The sequence below is a fragment of the Nicotiana sylvestris genome, chromosome 3 (assembly GCF_000393655.2).
Source record: "Nicotiana sylvestris chromosome 3, ASM39365v2, whole genome shotgun sequence".
In the NCBI taxonomy this organism is placed as follows: domain Eukaryota; kingdom Viridiplantae; phylum Streptophyta; class Magnoliopsida; order Solanales; family Solanaceae; genus Nicotiana; species Nicotiana sylvestris.
The window spans coordinates 37206941-37233164 of NC_091059.1; positions in this window are offsets into that span (position 1 = coordinate 37206941).

Consider the following 26224-nt stretch of genomic DNA (forward strand, 5'->3'; position numbering starts at 1 on the left):
TCATCATTTATGCCCAAATAGTTCTTAAATATTTTAATTATATTTTTTATAATTATATTTACATTTTTAAGGCTAGAATTGCACATTTTGCAATAATAGCCCATATATGCATAATTAAATTATCTATGCAGAAAATGACTTTTTATATTTTTATAATATTAAGTAATTATTTTAAATTATTTTCATGCTCAAATGACTTTTTTATTTTTTATAAATTATTTTATTGACTTAATTGGGTATTTAAAATCTAGCCCCTTTCTAATTAATTTCGGACCCAACCCAATACCCAATTAAACCACCCGACCCAGAAACTCCTTAAATCAGGACCGTTGATCTCTAAGATCAGTGTTCTATATTACATCCGCCTTTTTTAACTTAACCAAACCCAATCCTAATCCCCATTATCCAGTCTCCGCCGCCCCTAAACGCTCTTATCTCCTCACCCTTCACCTTATCACCATTTCCCCCTTTGATTCCTATCAGAAATGGGATCCTCTCTTGATTCCCTGCCTTATTTGGTTTTACTTCTTTACTTGCTACCCGGTTTTGATGTTACTTAAGCTTATTTGCCTCAAATGGCAAGTGTATATCAAGAGACTCGAACCAGGTCTGGTTCAAAATATCTCATATTTTGATTATTCCCGTCCATGTTCATCCCAAAACCTGTGAGTACGAATATTTTTCGTATCTTTCAGCTAGGGTTTTGGATCTCTGGTTCAAACCAGATTTTGGTTCATTCTGGTTCGCTTTAATGTTATTATTTACCTTGTCACTCGTCGAATCAGTCTATTTTTGGTTGAATCTTTTACTTATCCTAAAACTAGGGTCTAAGATCTTTCCAGATCTAAAATGACTTCTTATTTTTCAGTATATCTATCTCTGTGTTTATAATTTCTTTACTATTTCTGACAAATTTCATTTACCCTAAATTAGGGTTTTGATTTTTCAAAAAAAAATGAAACCAAAGATATTGTTTCATCTCTGTGAATCTATTATAGTTCCTTCATTACTTCTGATTGATTACACTTACCCTAATTATTTTCATCTATATATCTTTGTATTTCTACCTATTCCTAGGGTTTTGATTATTTAAGTATTCCTCTTAATGTTTCTGTCCATTTGTCCTTAACTCTGGCATTGATTGCTGACTAATTTTATTTACCCCAAATTAGGGTTTTTGAAATTTTTATTGAAATTTCAGTCTTTCCTTTCTTGTATGGTACCGATATTTTCCTATTTTTGTTCAATTTACCTGTTCTCATTACCCCCTACCTTATTTGATCTGGCATCTTGAATATTTGATTGACTCTGTATAATACTTTCCTTAACCTGAATAGTACTTGCCTGATTTTATGCTATTATGTCCTATTAATTGATTGAAGCCGACTCTAATTGATTTTGAAGTTATTCTCACGCCTTATTTGTGTAGGATTGATTCATTACCTTATTTCTCTACCTCATTGAGGACTATTTAAATCCCTCTCCCCTATTCCCTCTGGAACAAGACTCGAAGTCTCTGATTCTCACAAAACAAACTTAAGCTCTCTTTGTTCTCTCTCGTGTTCTGATTTCTGTACTGAGTGGTTATTGTTTGGCTGGCTGAAAGCCAAGGCCAAATTGCTCTAGAATATAACTGTTACTATACCTTTACTTGCTTTCTTCTCAGCTAGTATGTCGTAACCTTTGTAATTTCCTTCTCTATGCTTTGCTTGACTAGCCTGTTTCAATTTTCAGCATGATTCTATCCTTCACCTGATTATGTGATTCCATTTAGTGACACTATTAACCTAGGACTAATTAGTTTTGAATAATATGAATCCTCTCATGGGTTAGCCTAAGGTTTAATCTATTTCATGCATTGTTTGTTAATCCTCTACTTGTCTTGAACTTTGCACCCGATAAGCATGTAATCAAATATATTTGTTGCTTAACTCATATGTCTTGTATGTTCAATTCAAATGTTTCTGCCTAATGCTTTTGTGACTAAGCCATGACTGTTTCAAATACTAGCATGAGTATTTAGCTTAATCAGATATCATCATGTTTGAACTATGTGCTGAACATGAACCTTGTTTGCTTCTTGGTGCAGTTCTGCCTACAACTCTGTGTTCTGAACTTTCCTTCTTCTGAAATTGAACTATTTTAAAATCTCACCCTTTTTCTTTATGTACTGGTTTTAAAAACCCCTACTCTTAGTCATTTAGGTTCTCAACCACCCAAGTGTGAGCATTGCCTAGGGTCCTTGAGACTTCTTTGAACTCTGACATATTGGGGCTGGTTTTCCAATCTTTTATGAACTCTTTACTGAATATGTGGTTCTGGTGTGAACATTGCCCGGGGTCTATGAGGCTCTTTGGGAACTTTGACACACTGGAAGCCTGGTTTTAATGTGTTGTGGATGAATCATTGCTATGTTCCAAAGCTGTCATGTGGGAAGGCATGGTTCCTAGGTTTATTTGGGCCTATGAAGGCTCCATATAGTGTACGGATACCATTATGTAATTCATTCGGCTATTCTGGTCTGTAGTAACTATGTAATAATAGATTTGGGGATATTTCGTAAAGCTAGGTGGGATTATTCTTATATATTTCGTTAAAATTGGGTAGAAAACCTGCCTATAGGATTTAATTATGCAATTTGAACTGTATGAGCACTATACTATTATTAGAAATCCTGCCTATAGGACTTTCATGGTCGTTTCGATTCTGCATCTTATATTTGCATACTAAAGATCATGCGTATAGGACTTTCGTTCACTTCTGTACATTAGAAATCTTGCTCATAGGGTCCATACATGTTTTCAACAAATGTGCATTAGCAATCATGTCCATAGGATCTGATTGTTTGAATTAGCTGTCTTTCCTGGCAATTTGTTTCATTTCTGCCCATACATAGTTAATAGATATTATACTTATAGGATTTAAATCAATTCAGCGATTAGAAAGCATGCCTATAGGAAAATAAAATCTATCTTATTACGAGCTAAAATTAGTACTACACCCAGAAATCCTGTCTATAGGTCTTTAATTAATAAGCTCGTAGAAATCATGCCTATAGGATTCTGTTAATCGATTCTGAATTCAATCGCTCTTGTTAATCACTTAGGCAACGTATCTATAGGCCTTAATAATGATTTTGGGTCTTGTCGCACCCCCTTTTTCCTCGCGGAGTCCGAGTTTCGACATTCATCAGGAACAACTCATTTCCTTCTGGGATTTGGGAAGTCCTAGGTTTGTTGGCCTATAGGATCACATCTGTACAATACCCGGTAAGCCTTCCTCAACTAGAGGGGTTGCGCGTGGCATTGGCGCACAGGTCATCATATCCTTTACTACCCAAATACCTCCCCCCCTCCATTGGTCATAGCCTAAACTATTCTAGCAACCTTAAGGTGTATCCTATAAGTGCACTACCTGTCCCTTTACTTATATAGTCCCGGAGGTATTTAGGACTTCAAGTTAAGGTGGATTTAGACTCTCATACAGTAATTAAAAGGAGAAAACTCTAGGCGACAAACAATACATGTAGGACTGGACCAAAGATAGAATAATTAAAAGTCTCACATTTTACCTCCACAAATAGAGCAAGTAATTGCACGTCACAAATAACAGATTTCTATTTAAGAAAGGCCTTAGAACATGATATCTAGGTGAGCATGGCAAGCAGAGAATATGCAGTATTGAGTTATGGCAAAGTGTTAAAGACCTATTCAGTTTTCCTACTGAATTTTAGAACCTGTTGAATCTGGGCAGTCACAAATAAGCAAAGCAGTTTCACAGTTTTTATTAGACCCTGATTACCTATAGGCTTGCCTAGGCGTGAATCGGTAATATCCTATACACATGCTGTCTAAATACAATCAGAATTCTGAGAACCATTTTAAAACAGTTTGAGTTTATTAAATCCTATAGACATGCTGATATAGACGCTGAATAACTGATTTTTAGACTTATAGATGCTGGCAGCTAAATGCAGAAACTGGCTTTAGAATCCCATAGGCATGGCATCTAAATACAGTGATTAGTTTTAAAAATAATGCTGAAGACTGATTTAAACAGTGTTAACATGCAGAAACTGATCTTTTTAGTCAAGACTGATTAGTTTTAAAACCCTTATAGGCATGGTATCTAAGTAAACATCACAACAAACTTACAGACATGTTATCCAGAATGCAGGATCGATTTTTGAATCCTATATTGGCATGATGTCTAAGTGGACAAACATTGTAGCAGCTTATAGGCATGGTATCTAGATAGACAAATATTATAGCAACTGATAGGCATGGTATCTAAATAAATAAGATATTGTAACAACATATAGGCATGGTATCTAAATAAATGAGATATTGTAACAACCTGTAGGTTTGGTATCTAGATAAACAAGATATTGTAACAACCTATTGGTATGGTATCTACCCTTTCCCAACGGGATATGTATAAGCAATCCTCCCTTTTACTAATTTCCCCAAAATCTATTTACAAGAAGTTATTATTACAGACCAACATTAATAATAATGAATTACAAAAATGAAATCGCTACAACTATAAGGAGCCTGAATATAGGCCGAAAAGATAAACCTGACAGCCCTGGCCTTCAAAAATGCCACAAAGTGCTATAACCTCATAGTGCATCCAATAGTATCCTGGTGTGTCAAAGTTTCTAAGGGCCTCAGGACCCCGGGCAATGCTCACACCAGGAAACCTTCAAAGTAACCCCTTATAAGCAAGTTTTAGAAAGCCAACGCCAGTGTGTCAAAATTTAGATGAGTCTCAGAGACTCCTAAGCAATGCTTACACTAGAGGGGCAATACCCTAGGTGTTCTAAGAATAGGAGTATTGTTTGAAAATAGGAATAGTTTTAAGAAAATAGTTTAGAAGTAAATAGAGTCATTGCAGCACTCTGAGGCAAAGGTTTCAGCAACCAAACAGCAAACAAAAACATGGTCACAAAGTTTCAAAGCAAAGATTCTCATTGCCCAAATTTAGCTTAGTTCATTAGTTAATGCTAGGTGTCATGTTTAGAACAAACAACTACACAGAGAAGGGAGCAGGGGTTGGGAACATAGGAATCCTAAATCAGGAACACATAAAACAGGGTGAGAAGCATGTTGATTAACACCAAGCAAGTTGGCATATTATAATAGCTAGTTTTATAGAACTTAATAGGACCTAATGGTGCTGATTAGAAGTGATAGACAGCAAACACATAAGTTTAGAAGGACAGATTATATAGCACTGGGTAGGGCATAGTAACAGGAGCAATCATACTGACTTAAAGTAGTAGACAGGAAAGACATAGAACCAATTACAGGAATAGCCAAGCCGATTAAAAGCAGTAAGACCTAAATACATAAGTAATTATGCTAATTGCAGCAATAAATAGGAAAGCATAAGTTTAAATATAGAAGTAAACATGTTAATTGAGATCAACAAACAAGAGAAGGCATGGATTTGGCTACACAGAAATAGTCAGGGCAATGAACAGGAAAACACATAGGCATAGCTTCAATGCGTGTGAAAGGATATTGAGAGGGGAGACATACCAGATAAAGACAGCAAACAAAAGATGAGAATGTGCAGAACTCAATGGTCTAGCCTTGGCTTTCAGCCGGCTAGACAATGTAGTAAATACAAGTAGCAGCAAGATGAGAGCAGAGTATGTGTGTGAGTGAGAGTTTCTTTTTTTGAATTGTGTTCCTCCCCTTAAGGCAAAATGAGAATGTGTATATATATGAGTCGAATAATGTAAGTGAATAAGGCAAGGCAAATTAACATTGCAGAAAAAGGTAAGGAAATAATCAAATAATCAGTCAAGCTTGACAAGGGACAGAAAATCAAGGAATTATTCCCATAAATTACTCGGATTGAGTTTCAAATAAGGCAAGAAGTGGGTTTAACAGCCAATTAGGGTTAGAGACCATAAATCAAGCAATCAATCACACGAATAAGGCAATCATAGGTAATTAGAGACTAATCAAGGGTTAGCCAATCCCATAATAGGCAAGAGATGCTAATTAGGGATATCTGGATTAAGGTAAGTGAGCACAAATCAGTAATAAAACCATAGATAATTTAGTTAATTAGTCAATCATTCAAATAATAACGGATGAAAAATGTTGAAGTTACACAATGAACAACCAAGCAATCGAACTAGAAACATAAACATGCGAGAAAGATTAAACAAAACATAAGGATCTCAGAAAAACATTTTTGCAAAATATAAGCGGAAACCCTAAAATTTTTAGAAATACTTATGGTTGATTAATGGTAGAAAGATCAAGAGAATCTTAAAGAGCAGTCATGGAAACTCGAAACTACTTCAAACACAAAGATTCAAACAACAAATAATGAGAAAACCAAACCCTAATATAACAAGGTACTTAAAAATCGGTTATTCGGCAAAGAAATAAGGAAAAATCATTGACGAACTCAAAATTGCTCTAGATCTACAAGGATCTAAACAGATTCGAGTCCAAATATTAGGTTTTTTTGAAGAAAAAAAAAAGGTAAAAATTATCTAGTCTTGAATAAGAGATTTGAGCCGTAAAACATCGATAGAAAGCACTCACAGACCATAGATAGACTCTTGGAGAGTTCTGAACAAGATCTGGACTAGATCTCTTCGAGATCCTTCCATGAAATAACAAAATCAAGCAACCAAGGGAAGTAGGAGGCCTGTAAGAGTCTCAAATAGCCATAGAAATCCATGGAACGGGTAGGAATCAAAGCTATTAGGGTTGGTTTTGGGTGGGTGCGATTAGGGTTAGAGTTTGGTCTCAAAGAGAATCAGAGAAGAGAGAGTTTCTGGGCGGCGGAAATGAAGAGAATAAAGGGGTTTTGGTGGTCGTTTGGGATTAATTATGGCAAGATTAAACGGGGTTACTGAGTCGGGTAGGTTTAATTGGGTTGGGGTTATTTTAAATTGGGTTTGGGCAGGTTTAATAGGCTAGGTCCGAAAAATAAAAGGGCTATTTGTTAAATACCCATTTTACTAATTAAAATAATTTTAAAAATAGATAATGAAATGATAAAAATGATTTTCAAGACTGAAGGTGATTTTAAATAATTCTTCAATATTTAAAAATATAAAGAGTCAATTTCCGTATGGATAATGTAGTTATGCCTATGTAAGGGCTATATTTGCAAAATATGCGATTATAATCTTAAACATGCAAATATAATTATAAAAAAATGCAATTAAAATGTTTGAACACTCATATGATCATTAATGAAGAATTTATATGATTAAATCACCATAAAAATAATATAAGGAATAGTTTTGAACATTTATGTGATTAAAAATGCAGAAATAAATGGGCTTCGGGCCTTAAAAATTGTAGAAAAATTGTAAAATACTTGTGCATGTGTTGTAAATGCATGTACCATATTTTGAATACATTTATGCAAAATTTAAAATATATATGAGGGAAAAATTGGGTATCAATAGTTGCCCCTCTTAACCCGGGAAGGATGAAAGAGTTTTTCGGTAATGAAATGATGGTCAATTTTGACCGAATGGGTGTTTTGGAAAATATAGACCGGACCCTGGTCTTTGAGCTGCCTACATATTCCTGGTTTTACAGGAATCAGGCCATGTGTTGTTCTGGACCCACGGTTGAATGAAGCCGATGGAGTTATTACAGGAATGGTAGCCAGTTTCAGCAAAGGTTCTTTTGTGAAGGGTAATGTTGGATGGAGTTATGATTATGGGTATGGAGTGTAACGAAGGGATTGTAGGGCAGATATCTGGATATCATAGAGTAGGATGGGTAATTGATGGGAATCGGTTATGAATGGCAAAGTGAAAATGGCATGAGCGGAAACTGGAGCGAAGGTTGCTCCTGTTTGGAAAACGGTTGCCTCCTGGATTACCTGCAAAACTTAAAATACAATGTATGCGAGTATATAAATGATGCAAATTCCCTTCGGACCATGAAAGATTGTCTTTGGACAGTGCAGATGACGTCCTTAGACTATGATGTCCTGGGCCATGAATTGTGAGATAGGAGATTCGCAGGCCATGAAATGATGTTCCCGGGCCATAAAATGGTGCCTCCGAACCATGACTCCTTTGAATAATGATATGCAAATTTGAGAGATCCTCAGGCCATGGCATGGTGTTTTCCGGCTATGAGGATGATGCCTTTAGACAATGACGCCTTTGGACAAGTTGGCAATATTTCAGCCCATGAGATGCAATAATATGATGCTAAAATCAACAAGGCAAGGCTTAGTCTTGTGAGGTTGAGGGCAGAGCTTAGCCCGAAAGAGGAGCAAATAGATAGCGCCGGAGAGACAGTGCTTAGTCTTGGCAAATAAAGGCGATGATTGGCCTTATGCAAATAGGATGAAGAGGATGAAATACCTAAGGAAGTTATCAGAGAAGTTGAGAATTTTGAGAACAAACCTAAGTCCAACCTGGACGAAACCGAGGCAATTAATTTGGGAGATTCTGAAACCATCAAAGAGACTCGCATAAGTATTCACCTATCACCTTCAGAGAAGGAAGAATACACTCATTTCCTGAAAGAATATGAGGATATTTTTTGCATGGTCATATGATGACATGACTGGACTGAGCATATCCATAGTTGCTCATAAGTTTCCTACCAATCCAATGTGTCCGCCGGTGAAGCAGAAACTCAAAAAGTTGAAACTAGACATGAGCCTAAAAATCAAGGAAGAAGTCACTAAGCATATCAAAGCCAAAGTCCTCAGAGTAGTTGAGTACCCAACCTGGTTAGCCAACATCGTACCGGTTCTGAATAAAGATTGGAAAGACAGGGTATGTGTTGATTATCGGGATTTAAACAGAGCAAGTCCCAAGGATGATTTCCCACTGCCAAATATACACATTCTGATCGACAATTGCGCCAAGCATGAGCTCCAATCCTTTATAGATTGCTTCATGGGTTATCATCAGATTTGGATGGATGAAGAAGACGCAGAGAAAGCAACCTTCATTACACCGTGGAGAGTGTACTACTACAAAATGATGTCATTCGGTCTAAAGAATGCTGGGGCCACCTACATGAGAGCCATGACGACCATCTTCCATGATATGAAACTGAACTACACTTGACCTGATTCTCGTTTAAGAGGGGATACGTAGGCAGCCCTGTGGTTTTGGTCACATCTTAATAAAATCTTCATTTCCCCAAAACCAGAAACTAGGGTAGAATTTTGAGGAGGACCCTCATGTGACGACTCAACCGGTTGTCTTTGGAATTTATGCCCCGTTTCCCCATTAACTGCTTCCCCTAAGTTCATTTCTGCTATTCTATTTTGCCAGGACGTTCGGTGTTGAGATTCGGAGTGTTTTGGGACACTTAGTCCCTAAATAAGAGCTTAAGTGTTGAAAAAATGGTCTGTAATCGGAACAGTGTGAAGATGGCCTCGGAATGGAAATCTGATGATTCCGTTAGCTCTGTTAGGTGATTTTGGGGTTGGGAGCGTGTTCGGAATATATTTTGGAAGTCCGTAGCTCATTTAGGCTAGAAATGCCGAAAGTTAGTATTTTGACAAATTCCGGTTGATAGGTTAAATTTTGATCCAAGGGTCGGAACGGAATTCCGGAAGTTGTTGTAGCTTCGTTAGATGATATAGGATATGCGTGCAAAATTTCAAGTCATTCGAACATGTTTTGGTCGGGATTTTGATCGAATGTGTGTTTTGAAGTTTCTAAAAGAACTTAGGCTTGAAGTTGATGTAATTCGATGATTTTAGTGTTAGTCGAGGTGTTTTGATGATTGGAACAAGTTTGCATAATATTTTAGGATACGTTGGTGCTTTTGGTTGAGGTCCAGGGGGGCCTCGGGTGTGTTTCAGGTGAGTTTTGAGCAAGTACGGACACCCCGGAACTTAGAAAAATGGAGGTGGCAGCAGTGGAGACGCGGACCGCGCCCGGGAAGATCTGCAGGCTGCTGGTTCTACTTCGGAAGCTCATATCTTTTGATAAACATGGAATTTTGAGGTGATTCAAAAACGAAAGTTGTAGAGCTTTGAATCTAGTTTTCAGAAACATATTGTAATAGGCATTTGGACATTTGTAGAGAAAGTTCCGGCATAAATAGTGAAGCATGTCACTGCAGTCAAATTGTTGCGCGGCCGCGACCATTTTTCTGCGGTCAGCACTCCCTGGGTGCGGACCGCGGTCATTTTTGTGCGGTCAGCACTGTCGGAATCCGAGGGGTACTCTATAAATACGAGGTTTTGGGTTTTATTTGATATTTTGACCTATAGAGCTCGGATTTTGGCGATTTTTCGAAGGTTTTTCAAGAAATTGGTCGGGGTAAGTGATTCTAACTCAGATTTGGTTAGAATACATGAATATACCATTGAATTCATCATTTAATTAGTGATTTGAGATAGAATTTGGGAAGAAAATTGTGGAATCTTTCAAAAATATAAAATGAAGATTTGAAGGACCAAATGGTGCCGGAATTGGATAAATTTGGTATGGTTAGACTCGTGAGAGTACGAGGTTTTTGAAAATGTAAATTTTATTCGATTCCGAGACGTTGGACTGAGGGGCATTTTGGTCATTTTACCTATTTTCGCGCCTTAGCTTTGATTTTAATAGTGGAACTAGTTACTTGCGATGTTATTTACAATATGTAATTGGTTTGAATAGATTTGGGCCACTCGGAGTCGGATACTCGTGGCAAGGGCATTGTTTCTTAGCGATTTTTATACCGGTTCGAGGTAAGTGGCTTGTCTAACCTTGTGTGGGGGACCTTTCCCCTAAAGATGTGCTATATTTGATAATTGAAATGCCATGTATGTGAGGTGACGAGCGCGTACTTGAGCTAATTGTTGAAAATCCGGTTTTTCCTTAAGTATTTCAATTGAGTTCTTTCCTTGTTTTATGCTACTTGTGAATTTAGCATGTTGCTAGTCTAGAAAGGCATGTTTAGTTGACTTAATTACCTATTTGCTTAAATTGTCTGAATTGCATTACGTGAAGCATGTTGGGCTAGAAGTAAATGTTTACTTGGTACGAAATTAGCGTTTAATTTAATATTCTTGTGTTGCTGCTCTGTGTTTTACTTTGGGACTACGGGTTAGATTCCCGGGAGATTCCCCCTGCACATTTACTTTGGGACTATGGGTTAGAGTCCCGGGAGATCCCCGGCATATATATTGAGGATACCAAGAGATCCTCGGGATACCAAGAGATCCCAGGTTGATATTGAGGATACCAAGAGATCCTCGGGATACCAAGAGATCCCTGGTTGATATTGAGGATACCAAGAGATCCCTAGTACATATTGAGGATACAAAGAGATTCTCGAGATACCAAGAGATCCCTGGCTTATATTGAGGATACCAAGAGATCCTCGGGATACCAAGAGATCCCTAGTACATGACGAGGATACTAAGAGATCCTCGGGATACTTAGAGATCCCCGATTACTTTCCTTATGGTTTGCTTTCATCATTGTTTCCGTTATTGTACTCTTATTATCCTGCATAGATTCTTACTATAGGTTCTCAATTGCACTGCTTATCTTATCCTGACATCTTTATTTTTTTTATAACCTCAGTAGGGGCCCGACCTTCCTCGTCACTACCCAACCGAGGTTAGGCTTGGCACTTACTGAGTACCGCTGTGGTGTACTCATGCTACTCTTCTGCACACTTTTGTTGTGCAGATCCAGGTACATCTGAGCAGGCATACCGCCAGTAGCTGTCAGGGAGCATTATTTGAGACTTGAGGTATACATCTGCTATGTCCGCAGATCTGCAAAGTCTCCTTCTCATTCCATCCCTAGTTGTTAGCTGTTATTTTGATTCCTCTCTTTGTATTAGACAAATTCTGGTGACTAGAGCAGTGTTAGACTTTTTGTAACCTGTGTTTCCCGTGGGATTCTGGGTTTTGGGATGTTACTTTCAGGAGTTGTGTATTCAGTGTATGTGCCAAGCGGCATCGTTATACACTTCCTTTTCTATTTAGTGTTTGTTTACTATTTTTATTTTGAACTGTTAAATTCCGCAATGTGTTAGGCTTACCTAGTCGGGAAGACTGGGTGCCGTCATGACAGGTTCACAATTGGTGAACCAGGGTCGTGACACCTCAAAATTTCGGAGCAAGTCCAGTCGACGCCATCATATGCAAGACGGTCAGAAATTGGTTAAGTAACTGGGCAGAATTTTGAGAAGGATTCTCAAAATTCCGGAGCAAATCCAACAAACTTCGTTACATGCAGAATGACCGAAGGATCACTTACTAAACTGGGGCCAAATTTTGATGAGGACCCTCAAAATTCTAACGCAAAGAAGTCGCAATGTCTCTAAAAGTGTCACAGTCATTAGTTCATCTAATTTACTGGATATTATACACCACCTCGTTTTATAAAATGATTATATTCTATCAATAAGCGTATATTTTCAAATTCTTTATTTCTATGGCCCCCAGGTGTTACCCAGAGTAACTCGAACAGGGTCTCCAAAGCAAAGCAAAACAAAGCATGCATACAAAGGCACGAACCAACCTCCCCGCAAAACTCACGATTTTTCTTTGAATGCAGGGACAAGGAATAACCACAGGCACGTGCGCCTTAAAATCATTACCTTTGTAACAACCGGACCGCCAAGCGCAAATATATCTCCGGCTAAGAAATATTATGCTCCTATTTGCTATTTATCCATATTTTCATAAGGCTAAGCATTTCCTTCTCTTTGCATGAGACTAAGCCCTATCTCAAATCGTGCATGAGGCTAAGCCCTGCCTCCATATTTGCATAAGGCTAAGCATTGCCTTCTCTTTGAATGAGACTAAGCCATGTATCAAATCTTGCATGAGGCTAAGCCCTGCCTCCCTATTTGCATAAGGTTGAGCATTGCCTTCTCTTTGCATGAGACTAAGCCCTGTCTCAAATCCTGCATGAGGCTAAGTCCTGCCTTCATATTTGCATAAGGCTAAGTATTTCCTTCTCTCTGCATGAGACTAAACCCTGTCTCAAATCCTTGCATGAGGCTAAGCCTTGCCTCATAAACCTTGCATGAGGCTAATCCTTGCCTCCCTATTTGCATAAGGCTAATCACTGCCTTCTCATGAGACTAAGCATTGTCTCCCTCTGCATAAGTGTTGCTTTATTCTAAACTTTGCATTATCTTCTTCTCTCAGGGCTAAGTTCTTCCCCCAAACTCTGTACAAGGCTAGCTTTGCCTTGTTATTACCTTTGGTATCATGTCTCTACACTTCATGGACTGATGTATAGCCAACTTATCCAAAGGCGTCATAGTCCGAAAGCATCATCCTCATAGCCTGGAGACACCAAGTCATGGACTGAGGATCTCTCAACACTGCACATCATTATTCAAAGGCGTCATGATTCAGAGGCACCATTCTCATTGCCCGAGAACATCATTTCATGGCCGGCGAATCCCTTATCTCATGATTCATGGCCCGGGACGTCATAGTCTAAGGACGTCATCCTCACTGTCAAAGACAACATTCATGGTCCAAAGGGAACTTGAATCATGTGTAAAATCTATATACTTGCATGCGGTGTGTATTTTAAGTTTTGCATGTAATCTAGGAAGTAATCGTTCTTCAAACAGGAGCAACTTTCGCTCCGGTTTCCGCTCATACCATTTATACCTTGCTGTTATTTCATATGTAACTGATTCCCATCAATTACTCGACTTTACTCTATGATTGTTCAGATACCTGCCCTGTGATACATCCATTACGCATTAGATTCATATTCATAACTCCACATAAACCCATCTGATACTATCCTTCCGTAAAGGAACCCTTTCCAAAACATACGACCATTTCTATAACAATTCCATCGGTTTCATTCACCATTGGGTCTAGAACTACACACGGCCTGATTCCTGTAAAACCAAGGATATGTAGGCAGCTTAGAGACGAGGGTACGGCCCATATTTTTCAAAACACTCCATTCGGTCAAAATCAGTCATCATTTCTTTACCAGATAACTCTTTCATCCTTCGTAGGTTAAGAGGGGCAGTTGTTGATACCCAATTTTTCCCTCATATATTTTTAAATATGCATATATATTTTCAAAATAGTGCACATGCATTTACAAAGATGCACAAGTATTTCTATAATTTTAAAGGCTTTAAATCAATTTATTTTTGCATTTTTATTATACAAATATCTAATAATTATCCCTCATATTATTTTTATGATGATTTAATTATCTAAATTCATCATTTATGCCCAAATAGTTCCTAAATATTTTAATTGTATTTTGTATAATTATATTTACATTTTTAAGGCTAGAATTGCACATTTTGCAATAATAGCCCATATATATGCATAATTAAATTATCTATGCAGAAAATGACTTTTTATATTTTTATAATATTAAGTAACTATTTTAAATTATTTTCATGCTCAAATGACATTTTTATTATTTATAAATTATTTTATTGATTTAATTGGGCATTTAAAATCTAGCCCCTTTCTAATTAATTTCGGACCCAGCCCAATACCCAATTACCCCTACCCAATTAAACCACCTGACCCAGAAACTCCTTAAATCAGGACCGTTGATCTCTAAGATCAACGTTCTACATTACATCCGCCCTTTTTAACTTAACCAAACCCAATCCTAATCCTCATTATCCCGTCTCCGCCGCCCCTAAACGTTCTCATCTCCTCACCCTTCACCTTATCACCATTTCCCCCTTTGATTCCTATTAGAAATGGGATCCTCTCTTGATTCCCTGCCTTATTTGGTTTTACTTCTTTACTTGCTACCCGGTTTTGATGTTACATAAGCTTATTTGCCTCAAATGGCAAGTGTATATCAAGAGACTCGAACCAGGTCTGGTTCAAAATCTCTCATATTTCGATTATTCCCGTCCATGTTCATCCCAAAACCTGTGAGTACGAATATTTTTCGTATCTTTCAGGTAGGGTTTTGGATCTCTGGTTCAAACCAGATTTTGGTTCATTCTGGTTCGCTTTAATGTTATTATTTACCTTGTCACTCGTCGAATCAGTCTATTTTTGGTTGAATCTTTTACTTATCCTAAAACTAGGGTCTAAGATCTTTCCAGATCTAAAATGACTTCTTATTTTTCAGTATATCTATCTCTGTGTTTATAATTTCTTTACTATTTCTGACAAATTTCATTTACCCTAAATTAGGGTTTTGATTTTTAAAAAAAAAATGAAACCAAAGATATTGTTTCATCTCTGTGAATCTATTATAGTTCCTTCATTACTTCTGATTGATTTCACTTACCCTAATTATTTTCATATATATATATATATATATATATATATATATATATATATATATATATATATATATATATATATATCTTTGTATTTCTACCTATTCCTAGGGTTTTGATTATTTAAGTATTCCTCTTAATGTTTCTGTCCATTTGTCCTTAACTCTGGCGTTGATTGCTGACTAATTTTATTTACCCCAAATTAGGGTTTTTGAAATCTTTATTGAAATTTCAGTCTTTCCTTTCTTGTATGGTACTGATATTTTCCTATTTTTGTTCAATTTACTTGTTCTCATTACCCCCTACCTTATTTGATCCGGCATCTTGAATATTTGATTGACTTTGTATAATACTTTCCTTAACCTGAATAGTACTTGCCTGATTTTATGCTATTATGTCCTGTTAATTGATTGAAGCCGACTCTAATTGATTTTGAAGTTATTCTCATGCCTTATTTGTGTAGGACTGATTCATTACCTTATTTGTCTACCTCATTGAGGACTATTTAAATCCCTCTCCCCTTTCCCCTCTGGAACAAGACTCGAACTCTCTGATTCTCACAAAACAAACTTAAGCTCTCTTTGTTCTCTCTCGTGTTCTGATTTCTGTACTGAGTGGTTATTGTTTGGCTGGTTGAAAGCCAAGGCCAAATTGCTCTAGAATTTAACTATTAAAGGTACCTTTACTTGCTTTCTTCTCAGCTGGTATGCCGTAACCTTTGTAATTTCCTTCTCTATGCTTTGCTTGACTAGCCTGTTTCAATTCTCAGCATGATTCTATCCTTCACCTGATTATGTGATTCCATTTAGTGACACTATTAACCTAGGACTAATTAGTTTTGAATAATATGAATCCTCTCATGGGTTAGCCTAAGGTTTAATCTATTTCATGCGTTGTTTTTTTAATCCTCTACTTGTCTTGAACTTTGCACCCGATAAGCATGTAATCAAATATATTTGTTGCTTAACTCATATGTCCTGACTGTTCCATTCAAATGTTTCTGCCTAATGCTTCTGTGACTAAGCCACGACTGCTTCAAATACTAGCATGAGTATTTAGCTTAATCAGATATCATCATATTTGAACTATGTGCTGAACATGAACCTTGTTTGCTTCTTGGTGCAGTTCTGCCTGCAACTCTGTGTTCTGAACTTTCCTTCTTCTGAAATTGAACTATTTTAAAATCTCTCCCTTTTTATTTATGTACTAGTTTTAAAAACTCCTACTCTTATCCATTTAGGTTCTCAACCACCCAAGTGTGAGCACTACCTAGGGTCCTTGGGAATTCTTTGAACTCTGACATATTGGGGTTGGTTTTCCAATCTTTTATGAATTCTTTGCTGAATATGTGGTTCTGGTGTGAGCATTGCCCTGGGTCTCTGAGTCTCTTTGGGAACTTTGACACATTGGAAGCCTAGTTTTAATGTGATGTGGATGAATCATTGCTATGTTCCAAAGTTGTCATGTGGGATGGCATGGTTCCTAGGTTTATTTGGGCCTATGAAGGCTCCATATAGTGTACGGATACCATTATGTAATTCATTCGGCTATTCTGGTCTGTAGTAACTATGTAATAATAGATTTGGGGATATTTCGTAAAGCTAGGTGGGATTATTCTTATATATTTCGTTAAAATTGGGTAGAAATCCTGCCTATAGGATTTAATTATGCAATTTGAACTGTATAAGCACTATACTATTATTAGAAATCCTACCTATAGGACTTTCATGGTCGTTTCGATTCTGCATCTTATATTTGCGTACTAAAGATCATGCGTATAGGACTTTCGTTCACTTCTGTACATTAGAAATCTTGCTCATAGGGTCCATACATGTTTTCAACAAATGTGCATTAGCAATCATGTCCATAGGATCTGATTGTTTGAATTAGCTGTCCTTTCTGGCAATTTGTTTCATTTCTGCCCGTACATAGTTAATAGATATTATACTTATAGGATTTAAATCAATTCAGCGATTAGAAAGCATGCATATAGGAAAAAAAAATCTATCTTATTACGAGCTAAAATTAGTACTACACCCAGAAATCCTGTCTATAGGTCTTTAATTAATAAGCTCGTAGAAATCATGCCTATAGGATTCTGTTAATCGATTCTGAATTCAATCGCTCTTGTTAATCACTTAGGCAACGTATCTATAGGCCTTAATAATGATTTTGGGTCTTGTCGCACCCCCTTTTTCCTCGCAGAGTCCGAATTTCGACATTCATCAGGAACAACTCATTTCCTTCTGGAAATTGGGTATTTGAAGAGTCGCCACCCAACGGATTTAAGGTGTGTTAGGGCATCTAGAGCAAATAACTCATGAAACCGGTTTGCATTATAAGAGACTTGGGTAAGGGCTCGAAATAACCTTGAGGGGAAGGTATTAGGCACCCCTCGCGGTCCACAACGGTGGGTCCCGGCCGAACTCAATTATGTAAATTAGTCATTTAATAAATAGGCAGTCTAAGCAGACGTGTAAGAAAATTTGACAGATAAGCAGTCTAAACATACATATGAGATAAATGAAATTTGACAGATAAGCAGTCTAAACACACATATGTAAATAAGATGAGGGAAGTCCTAGGTTTGTTGACCTATAGGATCACATTTGTACAATACCCGGTAAGCCTTCCTCAACTAAAGGGGTTGCGCATGGCATTGGCGCACAGGTCATCATATCCTTTACTACCCAAATACCCCTCCCCCCTACCTCCATTGGTCATAGCCTAAACTATTCTAGCAACCTTAAGGTGTATCCTATAAGTGCACTACCTGTCCCTTTACTTATATAGTCCCGGAGGTATTTAGGACTTCAAGTTAAGGTGGATTTAGACTCTCATACAGTAATTAAAAGGAGAAAACTCTAGGCGATAAACAATACATGTAGGACTGGACCAAAGATAGAATAATTAAAAGTCTCACATTTTACCTCCACAAATAGAGCAAGTAATTGCACGTCACAAATAACAGATTTCAGATATTTAAGAAAGGCCTTAGAACATGATATCTAGGTGAGCATGGCAAGCAGAGAATAAGCAGTATTGAGTTATGCCAAAATGTTAAAGACCTATTCAGTTTGCCTACTGAATTTTAGAACCTGTTGAATCTGGGCAGTCACAAATAAGCAAAGCAATTTCACAGTTTTTATTAGGCCCTGATTACCTATAGTCTTGCCTAGGCGTGAATCGGTAATATCCTATACACATGCTGTCTAAATACAATCAGAATTATGAGAACCATTTTAAAACAGTTTGAGTTTATTAAATCCTATAGACATGCTGATATAGGCGATGAATAACTGATTTTTAGACTTATAGATGTTGGCAGCTAAATGCAGAAACTAGCTTTAGAATCCCATAGGCATGGCATCTAAATACAGTGATTAGTTTTAAAAATAATGCTGAAGACTGATTTAAACATTGTTAACATGTAGAAACTGATCTTTTTAGTCAAGACTGATTAATTTTAAAACCCTTATAGGCATGGTATCTAAGAAAACATCACAGCAAACTTATAGACATGTTATCCAGAATGCAGGATCGATTTTTGAATCCTATTGGCATGATGTCTAAGTGGACAAACATTGTAGCAGCTTATAGGCATGGTATCTAGATAGACAAATATTATAGCAACTGATAGGCATGGTATCTAAATAAATAAGATATTGTAACAACCTATAGGCATGGTATCTAAATAAATGAGATATTGTAAAGACCTATAGGTTTGGTATCTAGATAAACAAGATATTGTAACAACCTATTGGTATGGTATCTACCCTTTCCCAACGGGATATGTATAAGCAATCCTCCCTTTTACTAATTTCCCCAAAATCTGTTTACAAGAAGTTATTATTACAGACCAACATTAATAATAATGAATTACAAAAATGAAATCGCTACAACTATAAGGAGCCTGAATATAGGCCGAAAAGATAAACCTGACAGCCCTGGCCTTCAAAAATTCCACAAAGTGTTATAACCTCATAGTGCATCCAATAGTATCCTGGTGTGTCAAAGTTTCCAAGGGCCTCAGGGATCCCGGACGATGCTCACACCAGGAAACCTTCAAAGTAACCCCTTGTAAGCAAGTTTTAGAAAGCCAACGCCAGTGTGTCAAAGTTCAGAGGAGCCTCAGGGACTCCTAAGAAATGCTTACACTAGAGGGGCAATACCCTAGGTGTTCTAAGAATAGGAGTAGTGTTTGAAAATAGGAATAGTTTTAAGAAAATAGTTTAGAAGTAAACAGAGTCATTGCAGCACTCTGAGGCAAAGGTTTCAGCAACCAAACAGCAAACAAAAACATGGTCACAAAGTTTCAAAGCAAAGATTCTCATTGCCCAGATTTAGCTTAGTTCATTAGTTAATGCTAGGTGTCATGTTTAGAACAAACAACTACACAGTGAAGGGAGCAGGGGTTGGGAACATAGGAATCCTAAATTAGGAACACATAAATCAGGGTGAGAAGCATGTTGATTAACACCAAGCAAGTTGGCATATTATAACAGCCAGTTTTATAGAACTTAATAGGACCTAATGGTGCTGATTAGAAGTGATAGACAACAAACACATAAGTTTAGAAGGCTAGATTATATAGCACTGGGTAGGGCATAGTAACAGGAGCAATCATACTGACTTAATGTAGTAGACAGGAAAGACATAGAACCAATTACAGGAATAGCCAAGCTGATAAAAAGCAGTAAGACCTAAATACATAAGTAATTATGCTAATTGCAGCAATAAACAGGAAAGCATAAATTTAAATATAGAAGTAAACATGTTAATTGAGATCAACAAACAAGAGAAGGCATGGATTTGGCTACACAGAAATAGTCAGGGCAATGAACAGGAAAACACATAGGCATAGCTTCAATGCGTGTGAAAGGATATTGAGAGGGGAGACATACCAGATAAAGACAGCAAACAAAAGATGAGAATGTGCAGAACTCAATGGTCTAGCCTTGGCTTTCAGCCGGCTAGACAATGTAGTAAATACAAGTAGCAGCAAGATGAGAGCAGAGTATGTGTGTGAGTGAGATTTTCTTTTTTTGAATTGTGTTCCTCCCCTTAAGGCAAAATGAGAATGTGTATATATATGAGTCGAATAATGTAAGTGAATAAGGCAAGGCAAATTAACATTGCAGAAAAAGGTAAGGAAATAATCAAATAATCAGTCAAGCTTGACAAGGGACAGAAAATTAAGGAATTATTCCCATAAATTACTCGGATTGAGTTTCAAATAAGGCAAGAAGTGGGTTTAACAACCAATTAGGGTTAGAGCCCATAAATCAAGCAATCAATCACAAGAATAAGGCAATCATAGGTAATTAGAGACCAATCAAGGGTCAGTCAATCCCATTATAGGCAAGAAATGCTAATTAGGGATATCTGGATTAAGGTAAGTGAGCAGAAATCAGTAATGAAACCATAGATAATTTAGTTAATCAGTCAATCATTCAAATAATAACGGATAAAAAATGTTGAAGTTCCAAGCAATCGAACTAGAAACATAAACATGCGAGAAAGATTAAACAAAACATAAGGATCTCAGAAAAACATTTTTGCAAAATATAAGCGGAAACCCTAAAATTTTTAGAAATACTTATGGTTGATTAATGGTAGGAAGATCAAGAGAATCTTAAAGAACAGTCATGGAAACTCGAAACTACTTCAAACACAAAGATTCAAACAACAAATAATGAGAAAACCAAACCCTAATATAACAAGGTACTTAAAAATCGGTTAATCGGCAAAGAAATAAAGAAACCTTAAGGAAAAATCAGTGACGAACTCAAAATCGCTCTAGATCTACAAGGATCTAGACAGATTCGAGTCCAAATATTAGGTTTTTTTTTAAGAAAAAAGAAAGGGTAAAAATAATCTAGTCTTGAATCAGAGATTTGAGCCGTAAAACATCGATATAAAGCACTCACAGACCATAAACAGACTCTTGGAGAGTTCTGAACAAGATTTGGACTAGATCTCTTCGAGATCCTTCCATGAAATCACAAAATCAAGCGACCAAGGAAAGTAGGAGGCCTGTAGGAGTCTCAAATAGCCATAGAAATCCATGGAACGGGTAGGAATCAAAGCTATTAGGGTTGGTTTTGGGTGGCGTCGATTAGGGTTAGAGTTTGGCCTCAGAGAGAATCAGAGAAGAGAGAGTTTCTGGGCGGAAGAAATGAAGAGAATGAAGGGGTTTTGGTGGTCGTTTGGGATTAATTATGGCAAGTTTAATCGTGGAGCGTTGATCTTTTCAATGGCCACGATTAAACGGGGTTACTGAGTTGGGTAGGTTTAATTGGGTTGGGGTTATTTTAAATTGAGTATGAGGAATTGAAATTGACCTGGTTTAATAGGCTAGGTCCGAAAAATAAAAGGGCTATTTGTTAAATACCCATTTTACTAATTAAAATAATTTTAAAATAGCTAATAAATTGATAAAAATGATTTTCAAGCATGAAGGTGATTTAAAATAAATCTTCAATACTATAAAAATATAAAGAGTCAATTTCTGTATGGATAATGTAGTTATGCCTATGTAGGGGCTATATTTGCAAAATATGCAATTATAATCTTAAACATGCAAATATAATTATAACAAAATGCAATTAAAATATTTGAACACTCATATGATCATTAATGATGAATTTATATGATTAAATCACCATAAAAATAATATAAGGAATAGTTTTGAACATTTATGTGATTAAAAATGCAGAAATAAAGGGGCTTAGGGCCTTAAAAATTGTAGAAAAATTGTAAAACACTTGTTCATATTTGTAAATGCATGTACCATATTTTGAATACATTTATGCAAAATTTAAAATATATATGAGGGAAAAATTGGGTATCAATAGCTGCCCCTCTTAACCCGGGAAGGATGAAAGAGTTTTCCGATAAAGAAATGATGGCCAATTTTGACCGAATGGGTGTTTTGGAAAATATAGGTTGGACCCTAGTCTTTGAGCTGCCTACATATCCTTGGTTTTACAAGAATCAGGCCATGTGTTGTTCTGGACCCATGGGTGAATGAAGCCGATGGAGTTATTACAGGAATGGTAGCCAGTTTCAGCAAAGGTTCTTTTGTGAAGGATAATGTTGGATGGAATTATGATTATGGGTCTGGAGTGTAACGAAGGGATTGTAGGGCAGATATCCGGATATCATAGAGTAGTATGGGCAATTGATGGGAATCGGTTATGAATGGCAAAGTGAAAATGGCATGAGCGGAAACTGGAGCGAAGGTTGCTCCTGTTTGGAAAACGGTTGCCTCCTGGATTACCTGCAAAACTTAAAATACAATGTATGCGAGTATATAAATGATGCAAATTCCCTTCGGACCATGAAAGATTGTCTTTGGACAGTGCAGATGACGTCATTAGACTATGATGTCCTGGGCCATGAATTGTGAGATAGGAGATTCGCAGGACATGAAATGATGTTCTCTGGCCATAAAATCCTAAGGGGTAGTTCCCCCACACAAAGTTATGCAAGATACTGTGACGACCCGACCGATCGTCTTAAGAATTAATGCCCCGATCCCCTATTAACTGCTTTCCCCATGTTTGTTTCTGCTAATGTGAGTTGTCGGGAGGAAATATTTGGAGTTTTGGTACACTTAATACCTAAATGAGAGCTTATGTTTTGGAAATTTGACCGTAGTTGGAAACAGTGTAAAGAGGGCCTCGAAATGGAATTTCGATGGTTCTGTTAGTTCCGTTCGGTGATTTCGGGTTTAGGAGCATGTTCGGATTGTGTTTTGGAGGTCCATAGCTAATTTAGGCTTAAAATGCCAAAAGTTAAATTTCTGAAATTTCCGGTTCGATAGTAATGAGGGTCAAAATAGAATTCCGGAAGTTGGAGTAGCTCCGTAGTGTTGAATGTGACGTGTGTGCAAAAATTCAGGTCATTCGGATGAGGGTTGATAGAATTTTTGATCGAAAGTGTATTTGTGAGTTTTTCAAGTTCTTAGGCTTGAATCCGATGCTAATTGGTTGATTCGATGTTGTTTGAGGTGTTTTGGAGATTGGTATAAGTTTGGATAGTGGTATATGACTTGTTCGTGCTTTTGGTTGAGGTATCGGGGGCCTTGAGATGATTTTGGGTGGTTAATGGGAAGTTGGAAATTTGGAGTTGTAGTTGAAGCTCTTTGGGCTGCTGTAATAATCGCATCTGCGGTTGAGAGGCCCCAAATGCGACTCCTGCAGATGCGGAATTTAGCCGCAGAAACAGCCAGATGAGGAAAGGCAAGGAGCTGCAGGTGCGGATGAGTTCACGCACCTGCGTGACCGCAAATGCGGTAACCAGGTCGCAGGTGCGGACTTGGAGAATTAATGAGTTTTTGCAGGTGTGGTCGTTCTTCCGCAGAAGTGGGACTGCAGGTGCAGTCCCTTGACCGCAGAAGCGAAATTGCTGGGCAGAAAATAGGAACTTCGAGGGTTTAGTTTCAAAAGTTTGGAAAATTAATTTGGAGCTCGGGAGAGGGTGATTTTGGGAGGAATTGAAGAGGAAATCAGTGGGTAACAATTACTTCACCCTTTCTAGTCGTACTCCATTAATCTATTATTAGTTTTGTCATTTAATTTCGGATTGGAAGAGAAAATTGGGGAAAAATTGGAAGAAAATTCTTAGACGTAGAATTTGAATTTTGATTGGGAAATTGACCTTGGATTTGGATAATTTTGGTATGTATCAACTCGTGAGAGGCTGAGGATTCTAAAAATATAAATTTTACCTGATTCCGAGACGTGGGCCCGAGGGGCGTTTTGGTCATTTTACCTAATTTCGCATATTAGCTTAGAATTTATTTGTAGAATCAATTACTTTAAGTGTCGTTTGCATTATGCAATTAAATTGAATAGATTTGGGCTATTTGGAGTCGAGTACTCGTGGCAAAGACGTGGTTTCGGGTTGACTTTGAGCCGGTTCGAGGTAAGTGGCTTGCCTAACCTTGTGTGGGGGACATTCCCCTTAAGATTTGGTATTATTGGTAATTGAAATGCCTTGTACGTGAGGTGACGAGTGCGTACTTGTGCTAATTGTTGAAAATCCGGTTTTCATTAAGTAATTACTAGTATGTTTCTTTTCATGTTGTTAGCTTAGGAAAGCATGTCTAAGTGAATTAATTGCTTTATTTGCTCAAACTGCCTTACCTGAATTCTGTGCAGCATGCTAGGCTAGATTTACCTGTTTGCCTTAATATGAAATTGACATTTGCTGAATATTTTTCATGTTGCTGCTGTATATTTACATTTGGGACTACGGATGTGGGATTCTGATAGCTCCCCCTGCATAGTTTTATGGAACTACGGGATTGCACCCGGTAGATTCCCCGAGTACTGGGTATTTATATTTGGGACTACGTATCGGGATTCCGGTAGATCCCTGCGCACTATTAGTTGGACTATAGGACAGTATCCCGGGATATCTACTGGATATTTATATTTGGGACTACAGGACGGTATCCTGGGAGATCCCCAGTTGTTATCTTTGTGCTGAGTTGTATCTCTTTTTGTGTTTACTTTGCCTCTGTAGTAGTTGTTGCTGTCCTTTATATCCTTTGTTACTTTTACTGTTGTACTTATTTATTCTATTCTGTTCTACACTGTTGAACCTTATATTTTATTTAACCTTAGTAGGGCCCTGACCTTCCTCGTCACTGCCCGACCGAGGTTAGGCTTGGCACTTACTGAGTACAGCTGTGGTGTACACATGCCCTTGCTGCGCATGTTTTTCATGTGCAGATCTAGGTACCTCCACTCAGACTTATCACGCTTGAGACGAGGTACTTGTAGAGACTCCGAGGTATATCTGCCGTGTCCGCAGACCGAAGAGTCCCTTTCTACTCTCCTTTCTGTATTATCTCTTCTGTACTTTCGTTTCTTTGTTAGATATTCTGGAGTTAGATGCTTGTAGACATTCAAAGGCTTGTGATCATGAGATTTCGGGTTTTGAGAAATGTTATTAGCTTCGAGAGTTGTTATTGTGTATGACGGGTGGCATTTTAAACAATGTTTTATTTCGTTATTTCGGTTTTCAAATTATCTCTTCCGGAATTATTGTTTATATTTCGCATTGTTAGGCTTACCTAGTTGTAGAGACTAGGTTCCGTCACGATGGTTCACGGAGGGCGAACAGGGGTTGTGACAAGTTGGTATCAGAGTTCTAGGTTTATAGGAGTCATGAATCACAAGCAGGTTTATTAGAGTCTCGCAGATCGGTACAGAGACGTCTGTACTTATCTGCGAGAGGCTATGTAATTGTTAGGAAAATTCTACTTCATTTGATTTCCTTGTCGTGCGAGGTTTTGACATCACAATTCTAAACTTCTGTCTTCTATTCTTTCACAGATGGTGAGAACACGTGCTACCAGAGATGATCAGGCACCCGCGCCCCTTACTGCAACCGTCAGAGGTCGGGGTCGGGGTAGAGGCCGAGGACGTGCACGTGGTAAAGCCAGAGCACCCGCATGAGCTACCGCTGAGGCACCACCTGTAGTTCCAGCCGGAGTCCAGGCACCTGATACGCCTACTGCTATTACTACTCCAGCTCTTCAGGAGACTCTTGCATAGTTCATGAGCATGTACACCACTCTGGCTTAGGTAGGGTTGCTTCCCCTTGCTGCAGCCACATCTCAGGCTGGGGGAGGAGCACAGACCCCTGCCGCCGGCACTCCTGAGCAGCGAGTGCATGTTGATCAGGTCCCAGAGATTATTCCTATACCGCCCGTAGTCCCAGATCTTCCCGAGGATAGGGCAGTGGCTTCAGAGGATGAGCAGCGGAGACTTGAGAGGTTCAAGAAGTATGATCCTCCTGTATTCATTGGGTTAGCATCAGATGATGCCTTGGGATTTCTGGAGGAGTGCTACCGTATTCTCCGTACCATGGGTATATCAGGATTGAGCGGGGTTTCCTTCACTACTTTCCAGCTTTGAGGAGCTGCCTATGAGTGGTGGTGCACCTATGAGTTAGATAGTCCGGATGAGGCAGCTTCCCTGACTTGGACT